General features: G+C 33.8%; 1 long non-coding RNA gene across 1 annotated transcript in view; it reads left to right on the top strand.

The window, feature by feature from the left end:
• LOC125763147 (uncharacterized) overlaps nt 1-22,041 on the top strand; it is a 31,553-nt gene that overhangs the window by 4,368 nt on the left and 5,144 nt on the right. Inside the window, exons 3-7 of the long non-coding RNA XR_007418302.1 lie at nt 7,439-8,152; nt 10,105-11,722; nt 16,055-16,624; nt 19,784-19,973; nt 20,354-21,110. This is a non-coding gene — a long non-coding RNA (uncharacterized LOC125763147). The remainder of the gene's footprint in view (nt 1-7,438; nt 8,153-10,104; nt 11,723-16,054; nt 16,625-19,783; nt 19,974-20,353; nt 21,111-22,041) is intronic.

Raw genomic sequence — 22,041 nt, 5'->3', positions numbered from 1 at the left:
TTTGAAACATTATTTGAGTGAAAAGTAACTCATTGCAACCAATTGGCATCAAAATAAAACAATTTAAATTTTTTTGCAAAATTTCCCAAAAAAATCGTAAGGGGTAAGCCTTATGAAATTTTCGAGTTGAAAATTTTTAAAAAATTTTTTTTCTGATTTTTTATTCTTTTTTTAATTTAAAGCATTATTTGAGTGAAAAGAAACTTATTGCAACAAATTCCCATTAAAATATATCACATTTAAAAATTTTGCTACATTGCTAAAAAATGAGGAAAATTTAACATTTTTTCAAATAGGGTATGGAACTTGGTTCCTCGAATAACTTCTGGCACAGACATCTGAGGGCATGGCCGTCCAAGAAGAAAATGTAGCCCTTGGTGCCATCTATCGACCACAGGTTAAAGATTGGCGATCCGTTAGATACCGACCGAGTTATAGGCAAAAGTTGGTGCGAAAATGAGGAAAATTTTACATTTTCTCAAACAGGGTAAGGAACTTGGTTCTTCGAATATCTTCTGGCACAGACATCTGAGGGCATGGCCGTCCAAGAAGAAAATGTAGCCATTGGTGCCATCTATCGACCACAGGTTAAAGATTGGAGATCCGTTAGATACCGACCGAGTTATAGGCAAAAGTTGGTGCAAAAATGAGCCTTAATAAATTTTCATTTTTTTGAATTTTTTGATTTTTTCATTATTTTTCACTCTTTTTTTTATTTGAAACATTATTTGAGTGAAAAGTAACTCATTACAACCAATTGGCATCAAAATAAAACAATTTGAATTTTTTTGCAAAATTTTCCAAAAAAATCGTAAGGGGTAAGCCTTATGAAATTTTCGAGTAGAAAATTTTTTAAAAATTTTTTTCTGATTTTTTATTCTTTTTTTAATTTAAAGCATTATTTGAGTGAAAAGAAACTTATTGCAACAAATTCCCATTAAAATATATCACATTTAAAAATTTTGCTACCTTGCTCAAAACTGAGGAAAATTTAACATTTTCTCAAACAGGGTATGGAACTTGGTTCCTCGAATAACTTCTGGCACAGACATCTGAGGGCATGGCCGTCCAAGAAGAAAATGTAGCCATTGATGCCATCTATCGACCACAGGTTAAAGATTGGAGATCCGTTGGATACCGACCGAGTTATAGGCAAAAGTTGGTGCAAAAATGAGGAAAATTTTACATTTTCTCAAACAGGGTATGGAACTTGGTTCCTCGAATAACTTCTGGCACAGACATCTGAGGGCATGGCCGTCCAAGAAGAAAATGTAGCCATTGATGCCATCTATCGACCACAGGTTAAAGATTGGCGATGCGTTGGATACCGACCGAGTTATAGGCAAAAGTTGGTGCAAAAATGAGGAAAATTTAACATTTTCTCAAACAGGGTATGGAACTTGGTTCCTCGAATAACTTCTGGCACAGACATCTGAGGGCATGGCCGTCCAAGAAGAAAATGTAGCCCTTGGTGCCATCTATCGACCACAGGTTAAAGATTGGAGATCCGTTGGATACCGACCGAGTTATAGGCAAAAGTTGGTGCAAAAATGAGGAAAATTTTACATTTTCTCAAACAGGGTATGGAACTTGGTTCCTCGAATAACTTCTGGCACAGACATCTGAGGGCATGGGCGTCCAAGAAGAAAATGTAGCCCTTGGTGCCATCTATCGACCACAGGTAAAAGATTGGAGATCCGTTGGATACCGACCGAGTTATAGGCAAAAGTTGGTGCAAAAATGAGGAAAATTTTACATTTTCTCAAACAGGGTATGGAACTTGGTTCCTCGAATAACTTCTGGCACAGACATCTGAGGGCATGGCCGTCCAAGAAGAAAATGTAGCCATTGATGCCATCTATCGACCACAGGTTAAAGATTGGCGATGCGTTGGATACCGACCGAGTTATAAGCAAAAGTTGGGGCAAAAATGAGGAAAATTTAACATTTTCTCAAACAGGGTAAGGAACTTGGTTTCTCGAATAACTTCTAGCACAGACATCTGAGGGCATGGCCGTCCAAGAAGAAAATGTAGCCATTGATGCCATCTATCGACCACACGTTAAAGATTGGAGATCCGTTGGATACCGACCGAGTTATAGGCAAAAGTTGGAGCAAAAATGAGCCTTAATAAATTTTCATTTTTTTGAATTTTTTGATTTTTTCATTATTTTTCACTCTTTTTTTTATTTGAAACATTATTTGAGTGAAAAGTAACTCATTGCAACCAATTGGCATCAAAATAAAGCAATTTAAATTTTTTTGCAAAATTTCCCAAAAAAATCGTAAGGGGTAAGCCTTATGAAATTTTCGAGTAGAAAATTTTTTAAAAATTTTTTTCTGATTTTTTATTCTTTTTTTAATTTAAAGCATTATTTGAGTGAAAAGAAACTTATTGCAACAAATTCCCATTAAAATATATCACATTTAAAAATTTTGCTACATTGCTCAAAAATGAGGAAAATTTTACATTTTTTCAAATAGGGTATGGAACTTGGTTCCTCGAATAACTTCTGGCACAGACATCTGAGGGCATGGCCGTCCAAGAAGAAAATGTAGCCCTTGGTGCCATCTATCGACCACAGGTTAAAGATTGGAGATCCGTTGGATACCGACCGAGTTATAGGCAAAAGTTGGCGCAAAAATGAGGAAAATATTACATTTTTTCAAACAGGGTATGGAACTTGGTTCCTCGAATAACTTCTGGCACAGACAACTGAGGGCATGGCGGTCCAAGAAGAAAATGTAGCCCTTGGTGCCATCTATCGACCACAGGTTAAAGATTGGAGATCCGTTGGATACCGACCGAGTTATAGGCAAAAGTTGGTGCAAAAATGAGCCCTAATAAATTTTCATCTTTTGAAATTTTTGATTTTTTCATTATTTTTCACTCTTTTTTTTATTTGAAACATTATTTGAGTGAAAAGTAACTCATTACAACCAATTGGCATCAAAATAAAACAGTTTAAATTTTTTTGCAAAATTTCCCAAAAAAATCGTAAGGGGTAAGCCTTATGAAATTTTCGAGTAGAAAATTTTTTAAAATTTTTTTCTGATTTTTTATTCTTTTTTTAATTTAAAGCATTATTTGAGTGAAAAGAAACTTATTGCAACAAATTCCCATTAAAATATATCACATTTAAAAATTTTGCTACATTGCTCAAAAATGAGGAAAATTTAACATTTTTTCAAACAGGGTATGGAACTTGGTTCCTCGAATAACTTCTGGCACAGACATCTGAGGGCATGGCCGTCCAAGAAGAAAATGTAGCCATTGATGCCATCTATCGACCACAGGTTAAAGATTGGAGATCCGTTGGATACCGACCGAGTTATAGGCAAAAGTTGGTGCAAAAAATGAGGAAAATTTTACATTTTTTCAAACAGGGTATGGAACTTGGTTCCTCGAATAACTTCTGGCACAGACATCTGAGGGCATGGCCGTCCAAGAAGAAAATGTAGCCATTGATGCCATCTATCGACCACAGGTTAAAGATTGGCGATGCGTTGGATACCGACCGAGTTATAGGCAAAAGTTGGTGCAAAAATGAGGAAAATTTAACATTTTCTCAAACAGGGTAAGGAACTTGGTTTCTCGAATAACTTCTAGCACAGACATCTGAGGGCATGGCCGTCCAAGAAGAAAATGTAGCCATTGATGCCATCTATCGACCACAGGTTAAAGATTGGAGATCCGTTAGATACCGACCGAGTTATAGGCAAAAGTTGGAGCAAAAATGAGCCTTAATAAATTTTCATTTTTTTGAATTTTTTGATTTTTTCATTATTTTTCACTCTTTTTTTTATTTGAAACATTATTTGAGTGAAAAGTAACTCATTGCAACCAATTGGCATCAAAATAAAACAGTTTAAATTTTTTTTCAAAATTTCCCAAAAAAATCGTAAGGGGTAAGCCTTATGAAATTTTCGAGTAGAAAATTTTTTAAAAATTTTTTTCTGATTTTTTATTCTTTTTTTAATTTAAAGCATTATTTGAGTGAAAAGAAACTTATTGCAACAAATTCCCATTAAAATATATCACATTTAAAAATTTTGCTACATTGCTCAAAAATGAGGAAAATTTTACATTTTTTCAAATAGGGTATGGAACTTGGTTCCTCGAATAACTTCTGGCACAGACATCTGAGGGCATGGCCGTCCAAGAAGAAAATGTAGCCCTTGGTGCCATCTATCGACCACAGGTTAAAGATTGGAGATCCGTTGGATACCGACCGAGTTATAGGCAAAAGTTGGTGCAAAAATGAGGAAAATATTACATTTTTTCAAACAGGGTATGGAACTTGGTTCCTCGAATAACTTCTGGCACAGACATCTGAGGGCATAGCCGTCCAAGAAGAAAATGTAGCCATTGATGCCATCTATCGACCACAGGTTAAAGATTGGAGATCCGTTGGATACCGACCGAGTTATAGGCAAAAGTTGGTGCAAAAATGAGGAAAATTTTACATTTTCTCAAACAGGGTAAGGAACTTGGTTCCTCGAATAACTTCTGGCACAGACATCTGAGGGCATGGCCGTCCAAGAAGAAAATGTAGCCATTGGTGCCATCTATCGACCACAGGTTAAAGATTGGAGATCCGTTAGATACCGACCGAGTTATAGGCAAAAGTTGGTGCAAAAATGAGCCCTAATAAATTTTCATTTTTTTGAATTTTTTGATTTTTTCATTATTTTTCACTCTTTTTTTTATTTGACACATTATTTGAGTGAAAAGTAACTCATTGCAACCAATTGGCATCAAAATAAAGCAATTTAAATTTTTTTGCAAAATTTCCCAAAAAAATCGTAAGGGGTAAGCCTTATGAAATTTTCGAGTTGAAAATTTTTTAAAAATTTTTTTCTGATTTTTTATTCTTTTTTTAATTTAAAGCATTATTTGAGTGAAAAGAAACTTATTGCAACAAATTCCCATTAAAATATATCACATTTAAAAATTTTGCTACATTGCTCTAAAATGAGGAAAATTTAACATTTTTTCAAACAGGGTAAGGAACTTGGTTCCTCGAATAACTTCTGGCACAGACATCTGAGGGCATGGCCGTCCAAGAAGAAAATGTAGCCATTGGTGCCATCTATCGACCACAGGTTAAAGATTGGAGATCCGTTAGATACCGACCGAGTTATAGGCAAAAGTTGGTGCAAAAATGAGCCCTAATAAATTTTCATTTTTTTGAATTTTTTGATTTTTTCATTATTTTTCACTCTTTTTTTTATTTGAAACATTATTTGAGTGAAAAGTAACTCATTGCAACCAATTGGCATCAAAATAAAACAGTTTAAATTTTTTTGCAAAATTTCCCAAAAAAATCGTAAGGGGTAAGCCTTATGAAATTTTCGAGTAGAAAATTTTTTTAAAATTTTTTTCTGATTTTTTATTCTTTTTTTAATTTAAAGCATTATTTGAGTGAAAAGAAACTTATTGCAACAAATTCCCATTAAAATATATCACATTTAAAAATTTTGCTACATTGCTCAAAAATGAGGAAAATTTTACATTTTTTCAAATAGGGTATGGAACTTGGTTCCTCGAATAACTTCTGGCACAGACATCTGAGGGCATGGCCGTCCAAGAAGAAAATGTAGCCATTGATGCCATCTATCGACCACAGGTTAAAGATTGGAGATCCGTTGGATACCGACCGAGTTATAGGCAAAAGTTGGTGCAAAAATGAGGAAAATTTTACATTTTCTCAAACAGGGTAAGGAACTTGGTTCCTCGAATAACTTCTGGCACAGACATCTGAGGGCATGGCCGTCCAAGAAGAAAATGTAGCCATTGGTGCCATCTATCGACCACAGGTTAAAGATTGGAGATCCGTTGGATACCGACCGAGTTATAGGCAAAAGTTGGTGCAAAAATGAGGAAAATTTTACATTTTCTCAAACAGGGTAAGGAACTTGGTTTCTCGAATAACTTCTAGCACAGACATCTGAGGGCATGGCCGTCCAAGAAGAAAATGTAGCCATTGATGCCATCTATCGACCACAGGTTAAAGATTGGAGGTCCGTTAGATACCGACCGAGTTATAGGCAAAAGTCGGAGCAAAAATGAGCCTTAATAAATTTTCATTTTTTTGAATTTTTTGATTTTTTCATTATTTTTCACTCTTTTTTTTATTTGAAACATTATTTGAGTGAAAAGTAACTCATTGCAACCAATTGGCATCAAAATAAAACAGTTTAAATTTTTTTGCAAAATTTCCCAAAAAAATCGTAAGGGGTAAGCCTTATGAAATTTTCGAGTAGAAAATTTTTTAAAAATTTTTTTCTGATTTTTTATTCTTTTTTTAATTTAAAGCATTATTTGAGTGAAAAGAAACTTATTGCAACAAATTCCCATTAAAATATATCACATTTAAAAATTTTGCTACATTGCTCAAAAATGAGGAAAATTTAACATTTTTTCAAATAGGGTATGGAACTTGGTTCCTCGAATAACTTCTGGCACAGACATCTGAGGGCATGGCCGTCCAAGAAGAAAATTTAGCCCTTGGTGCCATCTATCGACCACAGGTTAAAGATTGGAGATCCGTTGGATACCGACCGAGTTATAGGCAAAAGTTGGCGCAAAAATGAGGAAAATATTACATTTTTTCAAACAGGGTATGGAACTTGGTTCCTCGAATAACTTCTGGCACAGACATCTGAGGGCATGGCCATCCAAGAAGAAAATGTAGCCCTTGGTGCCATCTATCGACCACAGGTTAAAGATTGGAGATCCGTTGGATACCGACCGAGTTATAGGCAAAAGTTGGTGCAAAAATGAGCCTGAATAAATTTTCATTTTTTTGAATTTTTTGATTTTTTCATTATTTTTCACTCTTTTTTTTATTTGAAACATTATTTGAGTGAAAAGTAACTCATTACAACCAAATGGCATCAAAATTAAACAATTTAAATTTTTTTGCAAAATTTCCCAAAAAAATCGTAAGGGGTAAGCCTTATGAAATTTTCGCGTAGAAATTTTTTTAAAAATTTTTTTCTGATTTTTTATTCTTTTTTTAATTTAAAGCATTATTTGAGTGAAAAGAAACTTATTGCAACAAATTCCCATTAAAATATATCACATTTAAAAATTTTGCTACATTGCTCAAAAATGAGGAAAATTTTACATTTTTTCAAACAGGGTATGGAACTTGGTTCCTCGAATAACTTCTGGCACAGACATCTGAGGGCATGGCCGTCCAAGAAGAAAATGTAGCCCTTGGTGCCATCTATCGACCACAGGTTAAAGATTGGAGATCCGTTGGATACCGACCGAGTTATAGGCAAAAGTTGGCGCAAAAATGAGGAAAATATTACATTTTTTCAAACAGGGTATGGAACTTGGTTCCTCGAATAACTTCTGGCACAGACATCAGAGGGCATGGCCGTCCAAGAAGAAAATGTAGCCCTTGGTGCCATCTATCGACCACAGGTTAAAGATTGGAGATCCGTTGGATACCGACCGAGTTATAGGCAAAAGTTGGTGCAAAAATGAGCCTGAATAAATTTTCATTTTTTTGAATTTTTTGATTTTTTCATTATTTTTCACTCTTTTTTTTATTTGAAACATTATTTGAGTGAAAAGTAACTCATTACAACCAATTGGCATCAAAATAAAACAATTTAAATTTTTTTGCAAAATTTCCCAAAAAAATCGTAAGGGGTAAGCCTTATGAAATTTTCGAGTTGAAAATTTTTTAAAAATTTTTTTCTGATTTTTTATTCTTTTTTTAATTTAAAGCATTATTTGAGTGAAAAGAAACTTATTGCAACAAATTCCCATTAAAATATATCACATTTAAAAATTTTGCTACATTGCTCAAAAATGAGGAAAATTTAACATTTTTTCAAACAGGGTATGGAACTTGGTTCCTCGAATAACTTCTGGCACAGACATCTGAGGGCATGGCCGTCCAAGAAGAAAATGTAGCCATTGATGCCATCTATCGACCACAGGTTAAAGATTGGAGATCCGTTGGATACCGACCGAGTTATAGGCAAAAGTTGGTGCAAAAATGAGGAAAATTTTACATTTTCTCAAACAGGGTAAGGAACTTGGTTCCTCGAATATCTTCTGGCACAGACATCTGAGGGCATGGCCGTCCAAGAAGAAAATGTAGCCATTGATGCCATCTATCGACCACAGGTTAAAGATTGGAGATCCGTTAGATACCGACCGAGTTATAGGCAAAAGTTGGAGCAAAAATGAGCCTTAATAAATTTTCATTTTTTTGAATTTTTTGATTTTTTTATTATTTTTCACTCTTTTTTTTATTTGAAACATTATTTGAGTGAAAAGTAACTCATTACAACCAATTTTCATCAAAATAAAACAATTTAAATTTTTTTGCAAAATTTCCCAAAAAAATCGTAAGGGGTAAGCCTTATGAAATTTTCGAGTAGAAAATTTTTTAAATTTTTTTCTGATTTTTTATTCTTTTTTCAATTTAAAGCATTATTTGAGTGAAAAGAAACTTATTGCAACAAATTCCCATTAAAATATATCACATTTAAAAATTTTGCTACATTGCTCAATAATGAGGAAAATTTAACATTTTATCAAACAGGGTAAGGAACTTGGTTCTTCGAATATCTTCTGGCACAGACATCTGAGGGCATGGCCGTCCAAGAAGAAAATGTAGCCATTGGTGCCATCTATCGACCACAGGTTAAAGATTGGAGATCCGTTAGATACCGACCGAGTTATAGGCAAAAGTTGGTGCAAAAATGAGCCTTAATAAATTTTCATTTTTTTGAATTTTTTGATTTTTTCATTATTTTTCACTCTTTTTTTTATTTGAAACATTATTTGAGTGAAAAGTAACTCATTACAACCAATTGGCATCAAAATAAAACAATTTAAATTTTTTTGCAAAATTTTCCAAAAAAATCGTAAGGGGTAAGCCTTATGAAATTTTCGAGTTGAAAATTTTTTAAAAATTTTTTTTCTGATTTTTTATTCTTTTTTTAATTTAAAGCATTATTTGAGTGAAAAGAAACTTATTGCAACAAATTCTTATTAAAATATATCACATTTAAAAATTTTGCTACATTGCTCAAAAATGAGGAAAATTTAACATTTTTTCAAACAGGGTATGGAACTTGGTTCTTCGAATAACTTCTGGCACAGACATCTGAGGGCATGGCCGTCCAAGAAGAAAATGTAGCCATTGATGCCATCTATCGACCACAGGTTAAAGATTGGCGATGCGTTGGATACCGACCGAGTTATAGGCAAAAGTTGGTGCAAAAATGAGCCTGAATAAATTTTCATTTTTTTGAATTTTTCGATTTTTTCATTATTTTTCACTCGTTTTTTTATTTGAAACATTATTTGAGTGAAAAGTAACTCATTGCAACCAATTGGCATCAAAATTAAACAATTTAAATTTTTTTGCAAAATTTCCCAAAAAAATCGTAAGGGGTAAGCCTTATGAAATTTTCGAGTTGAAAATTTTTTAAAAAATTTTTTCTGATTTTTTATTCTTTTTTTAATTTAAAGCATTATTTGAGTGAAAAGAAACTTATTGCAACAAATTCCCATTAAAATATATCACATTTAAAAATTTTGCTACATTGCTCAAAAATGAGGAAAATTTAACATTTTTTCAAACAGGGTATGGAACTTGGTTCCTCGAATAACTTCTGGCACAGACATCTGAGGGCATGGCCGTCCAAGAAGAAAATGTAGCCCTTGGTGCCATCTATCGACCACAGGTTAAAGATTGGAGATCCGTTGGATACCGACCGAGTTATAGGCAAAAGTTGGTGCAAAAAATGAGGAAAATTTTACATTTTTTCAAACAGGGTATGGAACTTGGTTCCTCGAATAACTTCTGGCACAGACATCTGAGGGCATGGCCGTCCAAGAAGAAAATGTAGCCATTGATGCCATCTATCGACCACAGGTTAAAGATTGGAGATCCGTTAGATACCGACCGAGTTATAGGCAAAAGTTGGTGCAAAAATGAGGAAAATTTAACATTTTCTCAAACAGGGTAAGGAACTTGGTTTCTCGAATAACTTCTAGCACAGACATCTGAGGGCATGGCCGTCCAAGAAGAAAATGTAGCCATTGGTGCCATCTATCGACCACAGGTTAAAGATTGGAGATCCGTTAGATACCGACCGAGTTATAGGCAAAAGTTGGAGCAAAAATGAGCCTTAATAAATTTTCATTTTTTTGAATTTTTTGATTTTTTCATTATTTTTCACTCTTTTTTTTATTTGAAACATTATTTGAGTGAAAAGTAACTCATTGCAACCAATTGGCATCAAAATAAAACAGTTTAAATTTTTTTGCAAAATTTCCCAAAAAAATCGTAAGGGGTAAGCCTTATGAAATTTTCGAGTAGAAATTTTTTTAAATTTTTTTTTCTGATTTTTTATTCTTTTTTTAATTTAAAGCATTATTTGAGTGAAAAGAAACTTATTGCAACAAATTCCCATTAAAATATATCACATTTAAAAATTTTGCTACATTGCTCAAAAATGAGGAAAATTTTACATTTTTTCAAATAGGGTATGGAACTTGGTTCCTCGAATAACTTCTGGCACAGACATCTGAGGGCATGGCCGTCCAAGAAGAAAATGTAGCCCTTGGTGCCATCTATCGACCACAGGTTAAAGATTGGAGATCCGTTGGATACCGACCGAGTTATAGGCAAAAGTTGGCGCAAAAATGAGGAAAATTTTACATTTTTTCAAACAGGGTATGGAACTTGGTTCCTCGAATAACTTCTGGCACAGACATCTGAGGGCATAGCCGTCCAAGAAGAAAATGTAGCCATTGATGCCATCTATCGACCACAGGTTAAAGATTGGAGATCCGTTAGATACCGACCGAGTTATAGGCAAAAGTTGGTGCAAAAATGAGGAAAATTTTACATTTTCTCAAACAGGGTAAGGAGCTTGGTTCCTCGAATAACTTCTGGCACAGACATCTGAGGGCATGGCCGTCCAAGAAGAAAATGTAGCCATTGATGCCATCTATCCACCACAGGTTAAAGATTGGAGATCCGTTGGATACCGACCGAGTTATAGGCAAAAGTTGGTGCAAAAATGAGGAAAATTTAACATTTTTTCAAACAGGGTAAGGAACTTGGTTCCTCGAATAACTTCTGGCACAGACATCTGAGGGCATGGCCGTCCAAGAAGAAAATGTAGCCATTGGTGCCATCTATCGACCACAGGTTAAAGATTGGAGATCCGTTAGATACCGACCGAGTTATAGGCAAAAGTTGGTGCAAAAATGAGCCCTAATAAATTTTCATTTTTTTGAATTTTTTGATTTTTTCATTATTTTTCACTCTTTTTTTTATTTGAAACATTATTTGAGTGAAAAGTAACTCATTGCAACCAATTGGCATCAAAATAAAACAGTTTAAATTTTTTTGCAAAATTTCCCAAAAAAATCGTAAGGGGTAAGCCTTATGAAATTTTCGAGTAGAAAATTTTTTAAAAATTTTTTTCTGATTTTTTATTCTTTTTTTAATTTAAAGCATTATTTGAGTGAAAAGAAACTTATTGCAACAAATTCCCATTAAAATATATCACATTTAAAAATTTTGCTACATTGCTCAAAAATGAGGAAAATTTAACATTTTTTCAAATAGGGTATGGAACTTGATTCCTCGAATAACTTCTGGCACAGACATCTGAGGGCATGGCCGTCCAAGAAGAAAATGTAGCCATTGATGCCATCTATCGACCACAGGTTAAAGATTGGAGATCCGTTGGATACCGACCGAGTTATAGGCAAAAGTTGGTGCAAAAATGAGGAAAATTTTACATTTTCTCAAACAGGGTAAGGAACTTGGTTCCTCGAATAACTGCTGGCACAGACATCTGAGGGCATGGCCGTCCAAGAAGAAAATGTAGCCATTGGTGCCATCTATCGACCACAGGTTAAAGATTGGAGATCCGTTAGATACCGACCGAGTTATAGGCAAAAGTTGGTGCAAAAATGAGCCCTAATAAATTTTCATTTTTTTGAATTTTTTGATTTTTTCATTATTTTTCACTCTTTTTTTTATTTGACACATTATTTGAGTGAAAAGTAACTCATTGCAATCAATTGGCATCAAAATAAAACAATTTAAATTTTTTTGCAAAATTTCCCAACAAAATCGTAAGGGGTAAGCCTTATGAAATTTTCGAGTAGAAAATTTTTTAAAAATTTTTTTCTGATTTTTTATTCTTTTTTTAATTTAAAGCATTATTTGAGTGAAAAGAAACTTATTGCAACAAATTCCCATTAAAATATATCACATTTAAAAATTTTGCTACATTGCTCAAAAATGAGGAAAATTTAACATTTTTTCAAATAGGGTATGGAACTTGGTTCCTCGAATAACTTCTGGCACAGACATCTGAGGGCATGGCCGTCCAAGAAGAAAATGTAGCCCTTGGTGCCATCTATCGACCACAGGTTAAAGATTGGAGATCCGTTGGATACCGACCGAGTTATAGGCAAAAGTTGGTGCAAAAAATGAGGAAAATTTTACATTTTTTCAAACAGGGTATGGAACTTGGTTCCTCGAATAACTTCTGGCACAGACATCTGAGGGCATGGCCGTCCAAGAAGAAAATGTAGCCATTGATGCCATCTATCGACCACAGGTTAAAGATTGGAGATCCGTTAGATACCGACCGAGTTATAGGCAAAAGTTGGTGCAAAAATGAGGAAAATTTAACATTTTCTCAAACAGGGTAAGGAACTTGGTTTCTCGAATAACTTCTAGCACAGACATCTGAGGGCATGGCCGTCCAAGAAGAAAATGTAGCCATTGATGCCATCTATCGACCACAGGTTAAAGATTGGAGATCCGTTAGATACCGACCGAGTTATAGGCAAAAGTTGGAGCAAAAATGAGCCTTAATAAATTTTCATTTTTTTGAATTTTTTGATTTTTTCATTATTTTTCACTCTTTTTTTTATTTGAAACATTATTTGAGTGAAAAGTAACTCATTGCAACCAATTGGCATCAAAATAAAACAGTTTAAATTTTTTTGCAAAATTTCCCAAAAAAATCGTAAGGGGTAAGCCTTATGAAATTTTCGAGTAGAAATTTTTTTAAATTTTTTTTTCTGATTTTTTATTCTTTTTTTAATTTAAAGCATTATTTGAGTGAAAAGAAACTTATTGCAACAAATTCCCATTAAAATATATCACATTTAAAAATTTTGCTACATTGCTCAAAAATGAGGAAAATTTTACATTTTTTCAAATAGGGTATGGAACTTGGTTCCTCGAATAACTTCTGGCACAGACATCTGAGGGCATGGCCGTCCAAGAAGAAAATGTAGCCCTTGGTGCCATCTATCGACCACAGGTTAAAGATTGGAGATCCGTTGGATACCGACCGAGTTATAGGCAAAAGTTGGCGCAAAAATGAGGAAAATTTTACATTTTTTCAAACAGGGTATGGAACTTGGTTCCTCGAATAACTTCTGGCACAGACATCTGAGGGCATAGCCGTCCAAGAAGAAAATGTAGCCATTGATGCCATCTATCGACCACAGGTTAAAGATTGGAGATCCGTTAGATACCGACCGAGTTATAGGCAAAAGTTGGTGCAAAAATGAGGAAAATTTTACATTTTCTCAAACAGGGTAAGGAGCTTGGTTCCTCGAATAACTTCTGGCACAGACATCTGAGGGCATGGCCGTCCAAGAAGAAAATGTAGCCATTGATGCCATCTATCCACCACAGGTTAAAGATTGGAGATCCGTTGGATACCGACCGAGTTATAGGCAAAAGTTGGTGCAAAAATGAGGAAAATTTAACATTTTTTCAAACAGGGTAAGGAACTTGGTTCCTCGAATAACTTCTGGCACAGACATCTGAGGGCATGGCCGTCCAAGAAGAAAATGTAGCCATTGATGCCATCTATCGACCACAGGTTAAAGATTGGAGATCCGTTAGATACCGACCGAGTTATAGGCAAAAGTTGGTGCAAAAATGAGCCCTAATAAATTTTCATTTTTTTGAATTTTTTGATTTTTTCATTATTTTTCACTCTTTTTTTTATTTGAAACATTATTTGAGTGAAAAGTAACTCATTGCAACCAATTGGCATCAAAATAAAACAGTTTAAATTTTTTTGCAAAATTTCCCAAAAAAATCGTAAGGGGTAAGCCTTATGAAATTTTCGAGTAGAAAATTTTTTAAAAATTTTTTTCTGATTTTTTATTCTTTTTTTAATTTAAAGCATTATTTGAGTGAAAAGAAACTTATTGCAACAAATTCCCATTAAAATATATCACATTTAAAAATTTTGCTACATTGCTCAAAAATGAGGAAAATTTTACATTTTTTCAAATAGGGTATGGAACTTGATTCCTCGAATAACTTCTGGCACAGACATCTGAGGGCATGGCCGTCCAAGAAGAAAATGTAGCCATTGATGCCATCTATCGACCACAGGTTAAAGATTGGAGATCCGTTGGATACCGACCGAGTTATAGGCAAAAGTTGGTGCAAAAATGAGGAAAATTTTACATTTTCTCAAACAGGGTAAGGAACTTGGTTCCTCGAATAACTGCTGGCACAGACATCTGAGGGCATGGCCGTCAAAGAAGAAAATGTAGCCATTGGTGCCATCTATCGACCACAGGTTAAAGATTGGAGATCCGTTAGATACCGACCGAGTTATAGGCAAAAGTTGGTGCAAAAATGAGCCTGAATAAATTTTCATTTTTTTGAATTTTTTGGTTTTTTCATTATTTTTCACTCTTTTTTTTATTTGACACATTATTTGAGTGAAAAGTAACTCATTGCAACCAATTGGCATCAAAAAAAAACAATTTAAATTTTTTTGCAAAATTTCCCAAAAAAATCGTAAGGGGTAAGCCTTATGAAATTTTCGAGTAGAAAATTTTTTAAAAATTTTTTTCTGATTTTTTATTCTTTTTTTAATTTAAAGCATTATTTGAGTGAAAAGAAACTTATTGCAACAAATTCCCATTAAAATATATCACATTTAAAAATTTTGCTACATTGCTCAAAAATGAGGAAAATTTAACATTTTTTCAAATAGGGTATGGAACTTGGTTCCTCGAATAACTTCTGGCACAGACATCTGAGGGCATGGCCGTCCAAGAAGAAAATGTAGCCCTTGGTGCCATCTATCGACCACAGGTTAAAGATTGGAGATCCGTTGGATACCGACCGAGTTATAGGCAAAAGTTGGTGCAAAAAATGAGGAAAATTTTACATTTTTTCAAACAGGGTATGGAACTTGGTTCCTCGAATAACTTCTGGCACAGACATCTGAGGGCATGGCCGTCCAAGAAGAAAATGTAGCCATTGATGCCATCTATCGACCACAGGTTAAAGATTGGAGATCCGTTAGATACCGACCGAGTTATAGGCAAAAGTTGGTGCAAAAATGAGGAAAATTTAACATTTTCTCAAACAGGGTAAGGAACTTGGTTTCTCGAATAACTTCTAGCACAGACATCTGAGGGCATGGCCGTCCAAGAAGAAAATGTAGCCATTGATGCCATCTATCGACCACAGGTTAAAGATTGGAGATCCGTTAGATACCGACCGAGTTATAGGCAAAAGTTGGAGCAAAAATGAGCCTTAATAAATTTTCATTTTTTTGAATTTTTTGATTTTTTCATTATTTTTCACTCTTTTTTTTATTTGAAACATTATTTGAGTGAAAAGTAACTCATTGCAACCAATTGGCATCAAAATAAAACAGTTTAAATTTTTTTGCAAAATTTCCCAAAAAAATCGTAAGGGGTAAGCCTTATGAAATTTTCGAGTAGAAATTTTTTTAAATTTTTTTTTCTGATTTTTTATTCTTTTTTTAATTTAAAGCATTATTTGAGTGAAAAGAAACTTATTGCAACAAATTCCCATTAAAATATATCACATTTAAAAATTTTGCTACATTGCTCAAAAATGAGGAAAATTTTACATTTTTTCAAATAGGGTATGGAACTTGGTTCCTCGAATAACTTCTGGCACAGACATCTGAGGGCATGGCCGTCCAAGAAGAAAATGTAGCCCTTGGTGCCATCTATCGACCACAGGTTAAAGATTGGAGATCCGTTGGATACCGACCGAGTTATAGGCAAAAGTTGGCGCAAAAATGAGGAAAATTTTACATTTTTTCAAACAGGGTATGGAACTTGGTTCCTCGAATAACTTCTGGCACAGACATCTGAGGGCATAGCCGTCCAAGAAGAAAATGTAGCCATTGATGCCATCTATCGACCACAGGTTAAAGATTGGAGATCCGTTAGATACCGACCGAGTTATAGGCAAAAGTTGGTGCAAAAATGAGGAAAATTTTACATTTTCTCAAACAGGGTAAGGAGCTTGGTTCCTCGAATAACTTCTGGCACAGACATCTGAGGGCATGGCCGTCCAAGAAGAAAATGTAGCCATTGATGCCATCTATCCACCACAGGTTAAAGATTGGAGATCCGTTGGATACCGACCGAGTTATAGGCAAAAGTTGGTGCAAAAATGAGGAAAATTTAACATTTTTTCAAACAGGGTAAGGAACTTGGTTCCTCGAATAACTTCTGGCACAGACATCTGAGGGCATGGCCGTCCAAGAAGAAAATGTAGCCATTGATGCCATCTATCGACCACAGGTTAAAGATTGGAGATCCGTTAGATACCGACCGAGTTATAGGCAAAAGTTGGTGCAAAAATGAGCCCTAATAAATTTTCATTTTTTTGAATTTTTTGATTTTTTCATTATTTTTCACTCTTTTTTTTATTTGAAACATTATTTGAGTGAAAAGTAACTCATTGCAACCAATTGGCATCAAAATAAAACAGTTTAAATTTTTTTGCAAAATTTCCCAAAAAAATCGTAAGGGGTAAGCCTTATGAAATTTTCGAGTAGAAAATTTTTTAAAAATTTTTTTCTGATTTTTTATTCTTTTTTTAATTTAAAGCATTATTTGAGTGAAAAGAAACTTATTGCAACAAATTCCCATTAAAATATATCACATTTAAAAATTTTGCTACATTGCTCAAAAATGAGGAAAATTTTACATTTTTTCAAATAGGGTATGGAACTTGATTCCTCGAATAACTTCTGGCACAGACATCTGAGGGCATGGCCGTCCAAGAAGAAAATGTAGCCATTGATGCCATCTATCGACCACAGGTTAAAGATTGGAGATCCGTTGGATACCGACCGAGTTATAGGCAAAAGTTGGTGCAAAAATGAGGAAAATTTTACATTTTCTCAAACAGGGTAAGGAACTTGGTTCCTCGAATAACTGCTGGCACAGACATCTGAGGGCATGGCCGTCAAAGAAGAAAATGTAGCCATTGGTGCCATCTATCGACCACAGGTTAAAGATTGGAGATCCGTTAGATACCGACCGAGTTATAGGCAAAAGTTGGTGCAAAAATGAGCCTGAATAAATTTTCATTTTTTTGAATTTTTTGGTTTTTTCATTATTTTTCACTCTTTTTTTTATTTGACACATTATTTGAGTGAAAAGTAACTCATTGCAACCAATTGGCATCAAAAAAAAACAATTTAAATTTTTTTGCAAAATTTCCCAAAAAAATCGTAAGGGGTAAGCCTTATGAAATTTTCGAGTAGAAAATTTTTTAAAAATTTTTTTCTGATTTTTTATTCTTTTTTTAATTTAAAGCATTATTTGAGTGAAAAGAAACTTATTGCAACAAATTCCCATTAAAATATATCACATTTAAAAATTTTGCTACATTGCTCTAAAATGAGGAAAATTTAACATTTTTTCAAACAGGGTATGGAACTTGGTTCCTCGAATAACTTCTGGCACAGACATCTGAGGGCATGGCCGTCCAAGAAGAAAATGTAGCCATTGATGCCATCTATCGACCACAGGTTAAAGATTGGAGATCCGTTAGATACCGACCGAGTTATAGGCAATAGTTGGTGCAAAAATGAGCCTTAATAAATTTTCAATTTTTTTGAATTTTTTGATTTTTTCATTATTTTTCACTTTTTTTTTATTTGAAACATTATTTGAGTGAAAAGTAACTCATTGCAACCAATTGGCATCAAAATAAAACAATTTAAATTTTTTTGCAGAATTTCCCAAAAAAAATCGTAAGGGGTAAGCCTTATGAAATTTTCGAGTTGAAAATTTTTTAAAAATATTTTCTGATTTTTTATTCTTTTTTTAATTTAAAGCATTATTTGAGTGAAAAGTAACTCATTGCAACCAATTGGCATCAAAATAAAACAATTTAAATTTTTTTGCAAAATTTCCCAAAAAAATCGTAAGGGGTAAGCCTTATGAAATTTTCGAGTTGAAAATTTTTTAAAATTTTTTTTCTGATTTTTTATTCTTTTTTTAATTTAAAGCATTATTTGAGTGAAAAGAAACTTATTGCAACAAATTCCCATTAAAATATATCACATTTAAAAATTTTGCTACATTGCTCAAAAATGAGGAAAATTTAACATTTTTTCAAACAGGGTATGGAATTTGGTTCCTCGAATAACTTCTGGCACAGACATCTGGGGGCATGGCCGTCCAAGAAGAAAATGTAGCCATTGGTGCCATCTATCGACCACAGGTTAAAGATTGGAGATCCGTTAGATACCGACCGAGTTATAGGCAAAAGTTGGTGCAAAAATGAGCCTTAATAAATTTTCAATTTTTTTGAATTTTTTGATTTTTTCATTATTTTTCACTTTTTTTTTATTTGAAACATTATTTGAGTGAAAAGTAACTCATTGCAACCAATTGGCATCAAAATAAAACAATTTAAATTTTTTTGCAGAATTTCCCAAAAAAAATCGTAAGGGGTAAGCCTTATGAAATTTTCGAGTTGAAAATTTTTTAAAAATATTTTCTGATTTTTTATTCTTTTTTTAATTTAAAGCATTATTTGAGTGAAAAGTAACTCATTGCAACCAATTGGCATCAAAATAAAACAATTTAAATTTTTTTGCAAAATTTCCCAAAAAAATCGTAAGGGGTAAGCCTTATGAAATTTTCGAGTAGAAAATTTTTTAAAATTTTTTTTCTGATTTTTTATTCTTTTTTTAATTTAAAGCATTATTTGAGTGAAAAGAAACTTATTGCAACAAATTCCCATTAAAATATATCACATTTAAAAATTTTGCTACATTGCTCAAAAATGAGGAAAATTTTACATTTTTTCAAACAGGGTATGGAACTTGGTTCCTCGAATAACTTCTGGCACAGACATCTGAGGGCATGGCCGTCCAAGAAGAAAATGTAGCCATCGGTGCCATCTATCGACCACAGGTTAAAGATTGGAGATCCGTTAGATACCGACCGAGTTATAGGCAAAAGTTGGTGCAAAAATGAGCCTTAATAAATTTTCTTTTTTTTTGAATTTTTTGATTTTTTCATTATTTTTCACTCTTTTTTTTATTTGAAACATTATTTGAGTGAAAAGTAACTCATTGCAACCAATTGGCATCAAAATAAAACAATTTAAATTTTTTTGCAAAATTTCCCAAAAAAATCGTAAGGGGTAAGCCTTATGAAATTTTCGAGTTGAAAATTTTTTAAAATTTTTTTTCTGATTTTTTATTCTTTTTTTAATTTAAAGCATTATTTGAGTGAAAAGAAACTTATTGCAACAAATTCCCATTAAAATATATCACATTTAAAAATTTTGCTACATTGCTCAAAAATGAGGAAAATTTTACATTTTTTCAAACAGGGTATGGAACTTGGTTCCTCGAATAACTTCTGGCACAGACATCTGAAGGCATGGCCGTCCAAGAAGAAAATGTAGCCATTGATGCCATCTATCGACCACAGGTTAAAGATTGGAGATCCGTTGGATACCGACCGAGTTATAGGCAAAAGTTGGTGCAAAAATGAGGAAAATTTTACATTTTTTCAAACAGGGTATGGAACTTGGTTCCTCGAATAACTTCTGGCACAGACATCTGAGGGCATGGCCGTCCAAGAAGAAAATGTAGTGCTTGATGCCATCTATCGACCACAGGTTAAAGATTGGAGATCCGTTGGATACCGACCGAGTTATAGGTAAAAGTTGGTGCAAAAATGAGGAAAATTTTACATTTTTTCAAACAGGGTATGGAACTTGGTTCCTCGAATAACTTCTGGCACAGACATCTGAGGGCATGGCCGTCCAAGAAGAAAATGTAGCCATTGATGCCATCTATCGACCACAGGTTAAAGATTGGAGATCCGTTAGATACCGACCGAGTTATAGGTAAAAGTTGGTGCAAAAATGAGAAAAATTTTACATTTTCTCAAACCGGGTAAGGAACTTGGTTTCTCGAATAACTTCTGGCACAGACATCTGAAGGCATGGCCGTCCAAGAAGAAAATGTAGCCATCGGTGCCATCTATCGACCACAGGTTAAAGATTGGAGATCCGTTAGATACCGACCGAGTTATAGGCAAAAGTTGGTGCAAAAATGAGCCTTAATAAATTTTCTTTTTTTTTGAATTTTTTGATTTTTTCATTATTTTTCACTCTTTTTTTTATTTGAAACATTATTTGAGTGAAAAGTAACTCATTGCAACCAATTGGCATCAAAATAAAACAATTTAAATTTTTTTGCAAAATTTCCCAAAAAAATCGTAAGGGGTAAGCCTTATGAAATTTTCGAGTTGAAAATTTTTTAAAATTTTTTTTTCTGATTTTTTATTCTTTTTTTAATTTAAAGCATTATTTGAGTGAAAAGAAACTTATTGCAACAAATTCCCATTAAAATATATCACATTTAAAAATTTTGCTACATTGCTCAAAAATGAGGAAAATTTAACATTTTTTCAAACAGGGTATGGAACTTGGTTCCTCGAATAACTTCTGGCACAGACATCTGAGGGCATGGCCGTCCAAGAAGAAAATGTAGCCCTTGGTGCCATCTATCGACCACAGGTTAAAGATTGGCGATCCGTTGGATACCGACCGAGTTATAGGTAAAAGTTGGTGCAAAAATGAGGAAAATTTTACATTTTTTCAAACAGGGTATGGAACTTGGTTCCTCGAATAACTTCTGGCACAGACATCTGAGGGCATGGCCGTCCAAGAAGAAAATGTAGCCATTGATGCCATCTATCGACCACAGGTTAAAGATTGGAGATCCGTTAGATACCGACCGAGTTATAGGTAAAAGTTGGTGCAAAAATGAGGAAAATTTAACATTTTCTCAAACCGGGTAAGGAACTTGGTTTCTCGAATAACTTCTGGCACAGACATCTGAAGGCATGGCCGTCCAAGAAGAAAATGTAGCCATTGATGCCATCTATCGACCACAGGTTAAAGATTGGAGATCCGTTAGATACCGACCGAGTTATAGGTAAAAGTTGGTGCAAAAATGAGGAAAATTTTACATTTTCTCAAACCGGGTAAGGAACTTGGTTTCTCGAATAACTTCTGGCACAGACATCTGAAGGCATGGCCGTCCAAGAAGAAAATGTAGCCATCGGTGCCATCTTTCGACCACAGGTTAAAGATTGGAGATCCGTTAGATACCGACCGAGTTATAGGCAAAAGTTGGTGCAAAAATGAGCCTGAATAAATTTTCATTTTTTTGAATTTTTTGATTTTTTCATTATTTTTCACTCTTTTTTTTATTTGCAACATTATTTGAGTGAAAAGTAACTCATTGCAACCAATTGGCATCAAAATAAAACAATTTAATTTTTTTTGCAAAATTTCCCAAAAAAATCGTAAGGGGTAAGCCTTATGAAATTTTCGAGTTGAAAATTTTTTAAAATTTTTTTTCTGATTTTTTATTCTTTTTTTAATTTAAAGCATTATTTGAGTGAAAAGAAACTTATTGCAACAAATTCCCATTAAAATATATCACATTTAAAAATTTTGATACATTGCTCAAAAATGAGGAAAATTTAACATTTTTTCAAACAGGGTATGGAACTTGGTTCCTCGAATAACTTCTGGCACAGACATCTGAGGGCATGGCCGTCCAAGAAGAAAATGTAGCCATTGATGCCATCTATCGACCACAGGTTAAAGATTGGAGATCCGTTGGATACCGACCGAGTTATAGGCAAAAGTTGGCGCAAAAATGAGGAAA

Source organism: Anopheles funestus, chromosome 2RL (assembly GCF_943734845.2).
Source record: "Anopheles funestus chromosome 2RL, idAnoFuneDA-416_04, whole genome shotgun sequence".
NCBI lineage: Eukaryota > Metazoa > Arthropoda > Insecta > Diptera > Culicidae > Anopheles > Anopheles funestus.
The sequence above is the reverse complement of the archived record's forward strand: the minus strand, read 5'-3'. Positions and strand labels throughout refer to the sequence as shown.